The sequence below is a fragment of the Epinephelus moara genome, chromosome 5, assembly GCF_006386435.1.
Source record: "Epinephelus moara isolate mb chromosome 5, YSFRI_EMoa_1.0, whole genome shotgun sequence".
In the NCBI taxonomy this organism is placed as follows: domain Eukaryota; kingdom Metazoa; phylum Chordata; class Actinopteri; order Perciformes; family Serranidae; genus Epinephelus; species Epinephelus moara.
Window position 1 is genome coordinate 11,296,861 of NC_065510.1, and position 9,946 is coordinate 11,306,806.

A 9,946-nucleotide genomic window follows, 5' to 3' on the forward strand; every position below is an offset into this window, starting at 1 on the left:
GGTTAAGGTCTGGTTAGGTTTAGGCACAAAAACCACTTGGTTAGGGTCAGGAAAAGATCATGGTGTGGGTTAAAATGAAAAACAAAGTGACAAACACATAAGCCGTGAGCCTGCTTCGCCTCAAGCCTTTCCCAGCTGACCCAGAGCCGGTCATGGCGCACCATCAAGGCAGAAATACGCCCGCCGCGGAAAGCTCCCCACACAACCCGGGCCCCAGAGTTAATAACAGGAGGTTATGGTGTTTCATTCTCTCCTCTCTATGACACTTGTATATCGACCAGTAGCCTACTTTTGTTGCATTTGCTGATCCTCTATGGTACACAAATACAGTATAGCCTAGTATAATCACATATCGGAACAACGGGACGTCAGACTAATGGGATGTCGGACCAATGACATGGACCCGTTTCAGATAAAACATCATGTTTGTAGTCGACCAATGAAGATGAGTTTACATATCACCTTGGGTTCGTCCTTCACCTTCTTAAAAGCGACAAATGAAATCTTTTGGACTAGTGACCTTTCTGGTCGACTAATGTTTGGTGACTAAACGGGGTACGCCCTCGTGAAATTATCATTTTAATATATGTATTAAGTTGGGTAATAAGTTACAGTGTCATCTCAATCTTTCTCATGAATGAATGGATGGATGGATGCTGGGCAGTGTCTAAGTTCGTCAAGTCCGTTCGTAGTTTTTAAATAATGGATCCAGGTCTGTTGGTCAAACACTTTGGTCCAGAGTGACTCAACCAGCCCTGTCTCATAGAAACTGCATTTACATACAACTAATTTGAGATCCATTTCTATGAATATGCAACCAGTCAAGATTAAAACAAACCATTATTGCGGACAGTAAGCTTTTAGACAATGTTCTTAAAGTGTTTGACATCTAAACTTCACTTTCCAGCTGATGCAAATTACCATGTCCCTTCTCTTCCTCCTGCCTACTTTCCCTTCATGACAATAAACTGCAGTTGCTGCATCCCTTCAGAGTTTTGATTAAATGTCAGTTTCAGAGGGAGTAGATGTGGGTCAGACTAATCAGTCAGAAAACATAATGAGTTTTCTCTGCATTTGACTGTTTTTTATTATGTCTCAGTCTTCCTCTCATCTAAGAGTCTCTGTATCTCACTGTCTGTCTTCCCTTTTGCTTTGGTTCTGTTGTTATACATATTAGAGGAAAAAAATCTTCCCTACGTACAAACAGTATAAACTGTGTTTATGTAACACCCTCACATTTCTATCTTTCAAACAAAACTGCGGTATACTTTTTTTATGATGACTCCTCCATGTGCGACTGTGATTTTCCATACACAAGCTTTGGTTATGTATTTGTATGTCTGTGTTTTGCTTTTGCCCAGAGCAGAAACCCACACAAGTACTTCAAGACTCTCAAGAAAATCATCTATTCTTCTGTTGCTTCTGCGCTTCCTTTCCCTCTTTGTGCTCACTCTTATTATATCAGTGCTGTATGTATACATAACTAAAATGTTGATGCATACACACACACTGGTGTTGTTTTTTTCTGTCTTTTTCTCATTTAAAAATCCTAATTGAATAGCAATATGGGCAGCACGATGGGGATCCAGTACCAACAGGCAAAGGGAGCCATCAGCCTCCCAGCTGGAAAACGAGACACACCTGATCCCCATTAATTTGGAGGTATATACACAAGCTGTGTCTCATTTCAAGGGCTCGGCTACCTCCTTTAAAGTCTACATTTCAAGGGTGAAAATGTCATAAAGGTTTTCCCCTACCAAAGGCACCTCCAAATACGTCTGGGAACTGCAGACTTGTTTTGAATTTGTAGGAGCTCATCAGTGCATTGTTCCCAAAACAGTTCAGTGCAGAAGTCTGTTAAAAAAAGAGCTTTAGTAGCTGGAGGTTTGAGCTGTTGTTTTACTTTCCTGGGATTGAATTCAGACAGACCATAGCTCTGCATTTAAATTCCAGCCCAACCATTCACAGCCTCCCACAACCCCCTGAGTTGGGCAGTTATGTACATGCAAACACATTTTTGGTCAATCCATTCTCACGCCCAACTTGTCAAATAGTGACGCTTGGTCAGTGGCCCTACACCTCAGAATATGATACACTTGGTACCTCTCCTGTGTCAGTTTGGACACACAGGGATGACGTGTCAAGTTACACTTGTTACATACATTGTGTCTTTTCTGATGATGATTTTTAATAAGTTTTCTGCCTAGACCTGCCCTATTCTACTATGATTGGCTAGTACTTAAATTATCCAAGACCTCTTCACCCTAACTGCTTCCAACCTTAATGTGCTGACATGACAATAGGTTTGTTCGAGATGAGCCAGGCCTGCACAGATTCGATCACCGGCGATCGGCGCACAATGCATGCCGGTTAGTTTTGTGTCGGACTTCATCCCGACTTGCTCTGACGTGTTACAAAAGTGGACAGCGATAAAATGGCAAGAGCGAGGCGGTCGCAGTTTTAGAGCCAGGCGCTGCAGTTGCTCTCCATCGACTACACCGCCTGGCTCTCACCTGATCTAACAGCTGATTGGTTCAGATGTTGACTCAACAATATGACATTTTAGATAAACTTTTGAATTTTGTTGTCAGTATCAGATGCCAGCCACTGAGCAAGGTGATGTATTGCAACCCGGTCTCACTCCGAAGTCATCGAAAACCGACTCTTAGTCAGTGACTTCCGGTGTCAGACACAGACAGAAAAAGCTGTCTTTTCATGTTAGCATGATACGCAGCCAGTTGCTGTTGTTGTTGTCTGAGCAGGGTGGGCAGGAGTGGTGATGGATAGGTCCAACAACCACCTATCCCCGGGGAGGCAGGTGTTCGCCTCCCCCAACACTGTAAAGCCAAACCCTATTCTTTTTTCTTAAACCCAACAACGTGTGTTTGTTGTTGAAGGAAAAAAACATCAGTTCATGGTGTTGTATGGATGTCATGTTTTTCCTGTGAAAATTGAAGTGTATTTTGAAAACAGACAATGCATGTAAATTATCTTTATTGTCATAGTAACAGGCTGAAGTTGACATTGCGTCCCAGAGCATCAACAACCAACGCACCCAGGATACCGTGCACGTCATATTTCGATGTGGAAAGTCCATGACCAAACATCAATATGTGATAAGGTCAGAGTGAGGATGTGTTGGTATTTGACACCCTTGAAGTTCTGTGTATATTTTACTATTTTTGAGTGAATTAAGTGCGTCTTTAAACTTACAAATCCCCCTTTTGCCATTGGCACACTGTCAAAGCTGTATTTTTCAAATATATTATTTAGACTCTTAGCATCATGTTTTAGCTTTTAAAAAGATTAAAACTTCAAAAAAGTTATTTGAGTTGCAGAAACTTGTTGGAGGCTAGTGAGGACATGGGGCAGGACTTTAGATCTTTATTAGCATAGAAGTTGTACATAGTCCGTGGAAAATGCGTGCTTCAAAGTTCTGCTTCTTTCTTCTTCCTTCTATCTGTCTTTAGCAATTCTTTTGTCTCTCTTTCTCTCTCTATATTTCCTGCTGGACCTCTGCACACTCTCAACACCCTCCTCCCACGTCCTCCTTCTCTCCCAGTCTAACCACTACTCCCAAGATAAATCTAAACCACAATGAAAACACACACAGCCTTCAGCTGTTTAACCCATCATTGCACGGAACGAGAGAGGGAGAGGAGCCCAGGGGAGCAATGGAGAGATGGAGAAGGTGGAAAATAACGAGGCACAAAAGTATTTTTTTCTTTTTAATAGAAAACACTACTTGGCTGGATATTTTCATCATGGCAGCACAAGAGATACCACAGTTGTGAGTCAAAGTTCGATTAAACAACGTTACATCCAGTAAAAGTAAATATGACATGTATGTTGCAGCTGTTAAATGTTTGGTTTATTTTGTTTGTGTTTTTTGAGATTTACAAGATAAAGATAAAGTTCTAGGGCCAAGAGCTGGTGTTTCACTTTCTATCGCTGCCCCTTAATTCTATTAATTGAACTCCTGTGTGCAGGATCTGTCTCAAACAATGTTTGCTGTTTGCTGTCAGTCAGGGATCTCTGAGTATCTCCAACTCATACCCTTTTTCCACCAAAAATAATATATATGCAGGTTTTCTTAACTTGGAAAACTGACTAAAATAAAACGTTCTTATCCCAAATCATCAAATACCTTCAGTGGACTTAACACATTAAAAAATTACACGCTATATACCCTCCTGTGTCTGGTTTGGACAGTAAAGTGCAACACATACTGCTGCCGGCGTGGCGCTGTGGCCATCAGGTGTCGCCCCCCAACACACATTTGCAGCGGCGCGCAGCGGCACTGTAACGGAAGAAGAAGAGGAAAAACTTTGAGGCAACAACAACTTGGATTTCACAGGTGAGTTTCTTATCAAAATCGTCTTATTAAAAATTTGAAAAACTTAATAATGTTAAGATTCCAGATACCACTTTGAAAGCTGCAAATGAAACTACGGCGGCCAAGACGTACATAAAAGGCTTTTCTCGCAGCGCTGGCTGCGCTGGAAATAGAGCAGTGGGCTGAAGCAGAGCGGCGCGGCGTGTTGGCCGGCGCCGGTGTGGGTTTGTTCATAGAATATAATGGAGGCGGCGTATGGTGGCGGTGTGTGTTGCACTTAAGTGATGGCTTGTCAATGTTTGCTCATTACATGCATTGTCTTTTTTCAAAATAAACTTACAACACAAGTTGTACACTTTGATTTAGGTTTACTTCCTTAGGGTTTGGAAAAAAAATATGGGCTTCAGTGCAGTTGTTACGACTGTAATGTAACGTCACAGGACAAACATCATTAACATAGCATGCTACACATACTAGCTAACGATGTTTTTGGTAATATAACGTGATAGACTTTTGGTTTCATATGGGAAATGAAAACAGAGCTCCTGGGTTTAAGTCCAGAGTTGGTTTGACCCATCCAAGCCTCCTATGAAGACTTTCTCGTTCCTTATTCTACGGTAGTTGCTTGCAGTGTGCATCATACCGCTGCTAAGGTTGTCACCAGTAGTTGTTGTCTGCTGCTGAAGTCCACTGACAGAGCGTCAGTATTTGATGAGTTGGGAGTGAGAATGGACTGGCTGAAAACAGGCAATTGACTCTTTTCCTATTGCCAGTAAATGAGTATGCATTCTGTTTTTGTTTTTTTTCTGGTGAGTCATCCTGACGTCACGAACGGGCCAGAGAACAGGGATGTTGAAAAGATTACAGTAGTTACTTCTTTTTTTTTATCTGTTATTTATTAAATCTCCCTGTCAAACTCTGTGCTGACTAATTCGGAGCAAGCTTGGATGGAGACAGACATGAATTTGTGGCTGAAATGACAAAGACTCACAAAAGTTACTGACGTTCGCATAAAAAAAAAAAAGAGGCGAAAAACTAGCATATCCAACTGGGTGTCATGTTCCCAGCACTGCTGATTGGAGCTGGAGCAGATAAATACCATGACTACTGCAGAGTCCATCTCCTGGGGAATGAATACCTACTGTAACCTTTGCCACTGAAGACAAAAGCCAGATGTTGGTGGTTGTTTGTGGTTTATATGTCCAGTGGGAAAGACGCTTAAAAAAACTGAATCAGGCAGAGTAATATCCCAATGGGGTTTCACAGCTGTCTGTTTTTGAGAGGGCTATTAGCCTTCATCAGGCAGCTGGTTTTATCCACCTCAGCATTTGGCTCTATGGACGGTGATGTCACTCTGTCACTGTTTGTCCAATACTTTTGTCCAGGGTGTTGTATCTTCAAAAGCATTGGATGGATTGCCATAAAATTTGCTACACATATTTCTCCATCATTAATGACCTCTAAGTATACTTCTCAATCGTCCAACATTTCAGGATACCTCCCAAACTAATGCCAACCTCAGACGCACTGCATGATGGATTAATGCTAACATAGCATGACAACAAGTGGAAGTGGAAACAGACAACTTTAAAACCCCTCCCAAGCAATCCCAGTGGTGTTATTGTTGACCCCTACGTTCATGAACATGACTACATATTGACACAAAAAATATGGAAAGACAAAACTTATTTTAAATCACATTTCAGGGATGTCATACTTAAAGTATTTTCATTTGAAATGTAGTATTTTGATTACATCACACACACACACACACACACACACACACACTGCTATTATGTATGTATATTTGTGGATATATATATATGTGTGTGTGTGTGTGTGTGTGTGTGTGTGTGTGTGTGTGTGTGTGTGTGTGTGTGTGTGTATGTATGTATGTATGTATGTATGTATGGGTGTATGTATGTATAGCAGGGTGTAAGATGCAGGCAGGAATAGCACACATAGTGGCTTGCATAGTGTACAGGAACATCTGCATTGAGTATGGGCTGGAAGTCCCAAGCAATCCCGAGCGGCAGCAACATCAGGAATAAGGAACACAAGAAGCTTGAAAACCCTCAAGGGCTGAAAGAAGAGCTAGAAAAGATGTGGGGAGTAAAGGCAACAGTGGTGCCAGTGGAAATCGGAGCACCCCCAAACTGGGAGTTGCTCCGGCAGATTCCAGGTGCAACATCTGAGGTCTCTGTCCAGAGCAGGTCAGTCCTGGGAACAGCTAAGATACTGAGCAGAACCCTCAAACTCCCAGGACCCGAGCTTGAGGAGGTCGGGTACCACCAGTGATAGACGCACCATAGTTTGAGAACCAGTGGTGTAGAGTTATTATGGAAAGTGTAGTATGGTTTCTGGCTTCCTAGTAACCATTTTGTATGAATCCTACTTACCTATGGAAATGAGTTTTATACTCGACCATGATTATCCAGTGGATATATCAACGCGATTGACTTCTCTGCGAGTCAGTACACCTGTTTCTATTCTTCTGTTCCTAAAAAAAAAATGAACATTGAACTTGATATCATAACCAAGATTTCCAACTAATTAAGAGCTGAATGCAACACGTGCCACTTTCTGCCCAGCCTGTGATCTTTGTCAAGAAAAACAGCAGCTTCCCTTCACGCTCCCGTGGCTTTTTTTGAGCGATGATAAAAGCAGTGCATCTTAGCCTGCATCCATGGCATGTACTCAGTTGTTCCATAACTGTGAAAAATTGGTTTGTAAATCCTATTGTGCGCGAGGACACTGCTTACACTACTGCGCGGCCAGCGTGCACGGTTCAGTGAGTGCGGTGAAGATGTTTTAATCTAGTGGCCCTGAGGACAGCAAGTAAACTACTGGATGGAGATTAAGTGGATTTCATGTTGCTGTGGACAAAGTTATTACCACGCACACACTCAAACACCCACACAAGCCTTAGATATATTATTATTGCAAAGACTGAGCAGAATCTATAGTGCGGTTTGACCCTGGTTATGAAGATGCATGTGATGTGTTAACCTCTAACAGTGCATTTGTGAACTTGTCCAAGGTTGCTAGAAACAGTACAAAAGCCGACACACACACTGAGCCAGTGAAGGCCAGCATACTGTTCATGCACTGGACATCTCACTGAGCATGGGTGCATACTTTGTGGTAATGTTCTTTTATTCAAACAGATTATTAAAATGTCTTAATTCCGCCTGAGGCACTTAAATGTGTGTCTGTGTCTACTTTGGCCAGCTGTTAACAGTAAGATATGGCTGTTTAGTTGCGCAGTGAAAAATGTGTTTCACTGAATGAGACCTACTCAGTCAATGTTTTGAGGTCAGAGAGGCCGTTTGGAATTGCTAAATACTTTAATACCAGTTAGGGTGTTTTCATACTTGGCTTAAATACTTGAATCTCAACCCAGGGTCAGTTCTTTGGAAAAGGGTTTTTTGTGAGAGTCATCTCCTTCCAGGCTGCCATGATTCATGCTGAACAAAGTGATACACATACAATCAGGCTTCATGGCTATGGCATGGGTAGCTTTCATTAAATCAAGCATTTTCATACAGATGTGAGGTCCCATATTCTGGACTACGCCCAGAATTAACAGCACATTTACAGATTTAGTGAATGTGCCAAAATGAGGGGCTACATGTTGAGAGAAGTGGGGTTGCAGAGCCACACAACTTCAATATTTTAGTGCAGGCCTAAACTGGAAGTAGGCAGCTCGGCCAGCAGAAGTCTTTTATGAGCATGCCCATTCTATCAACGACAATAAAAGATCTAACAGGAACCATTTCTGGAGTTTTATTTACCTTAAACATGACACAAAAAGTGATAAACATTTACATGTTTGTTTGGGTCAAGGGTTGCAACCATATATTGCAAACCTTACAGACTTAATCATTCCTCACCGATCCTCTCCACACACATTTAAGTTTGAAATAAGAGGAGGTGGATAAGGACCTAGTCAAAAGGGTTTTGGGAGCCAACAAGAAAATTCAAAGTTTAAACTGAGTGCAGTGGTGAGGCATTAAAGAAATTGCTGTGAGGCTGTTTTTTACAGACTATGTCCCTGTTTTGTTCGTTTCATGCATCCAGCAAGTCTCACATGTGTCATGGTAATGTTGCACAGAGAAACAAGGCAGCACAACGATGAAGGCAGTGAAGAAGAAGAAACCTGCTAGCATGGAAAACACAAACGGGAACCTCCAGGCTGAAAAAATGAATCCAACATGAAAGTGCCACAAACTTCCAGCTTCTTGAATGTTGGTCACTTGAGGCTGGCTCCAAAAGTCCTCATAGACCCCCCGTGTTGAAATGTCCACAAACTATGGCTGACAGCTTGGTAGCTATGTCCATTATTTTTGTGTGAAAGCACGGATAGAAACAAAGCAGGTTCAAAGTGTTTGGAAAATGTACTTCACAAATAATCTACAAAGATGCATCTTTAAATCAAAGCAGCATACATCAATCAAGCTGCTGTGGACTTTCAGCCAGTGTAAGAGCCAAATTATGTCAGCAAATAATATGTTTGATTTGCTGTTCGACCACATCAGAAGGCAAAAGTGTTTGTCTATGATATCTGTGTATATCTGTTCTGCATGACCGCACTCAAAAGAGAGATGAAAAGCTGACCATCATAGAGGGAGGCAACATGCATTATCATTTAAATATTAGGATACAGTCTCTCCTGGAAGGCATTCATAACCAATTGGCCATCCGACAAGCACAACTGATGGAGGATACTGGCCCATTTAGACTCGCTGATATCATCTAATTTTACACAGCCCCTCAAAGTACTTCTTAGTGTCTATTTCACATACTGTTTGTCAGCGCTTCACTCTTAATGACAGGAATAAGCAACAAAAATAAAAAAAAAACAATGTCAGACCCAAAGTCAAATAGCACCATAATTGACCATTCACCATTTGTGCCTGTCAATCACTGTGTTTTTGCCCATGGTACCTATGACTCAACCCAGTGGCCTAATGGATAAGGCATCAGCCTCCGGAGCTGGGGATTGTGGGTTCAAGTCCCACCTGGGTTATGTAAGCAAAGTTATAAAGCACTGATGTGTGAAATCCCTTGGGATGAAGTGTTATTGTAAATGATGGTGGTATATTACCTACTCATCAGAGGCTTCTGTTTCATGGGTCTCATATCTAAAGAGACAAGATCCCCTTTGCACCATATTCAAGCTGCCAGAAGGTCTGATTTCATAGTGTCCTCACTTCCTGCTGTTTCAGCAAACTTTCTGTTGCTGCCATTACACAGGTTAGTACCAGCAGTCACCAGCCTGCTGACATCCCAAGTGCTGGGGTGTGCACTGCTAAATTCCAGTTGCTACAACCACAAACTGAAGGTCCATCTCTGCAAAATATGACAGCTACAATAACTTAGAAAATAATGATATGGGGCACTGTATTTGATAATATTACTGTTTATCAGATTACAAATGACACAGGAATGAGCTAACTGGCGCACCCTATGGTCCCTTCACCTCACCTCACTTACTTCATTACTAGACTACACTAGATTTCACTTGAAGAAGAGTGGAAGACCGCTTCATAGACTTACTTTTAGTTAACAACTGTAGCAAGTGAAATTTATCCAGCACTTTGTTCCTGG

At 41.8% G+C, this 9,946-nt stretch overlaps 1 non-coding gene across 1 annotated transcript; it reads left to right on the forward strand.

Annotated features, from left to right (window-relative positions):
- Nucleotides 1–9,292: 9,292 nt before the first annotated feature.
- trnar-ccg (transfer RNA arginine (anticodon CCG)) lies at nt 9,293–9,365 on the forward strand. The gene has a single exon. It is a non-coding gene; the product is annotated as a tRNA-Arg (tRNA).
- The last annotated feature ends 581 nt before the right edge of the window (nt 9,366–9,946 follow it).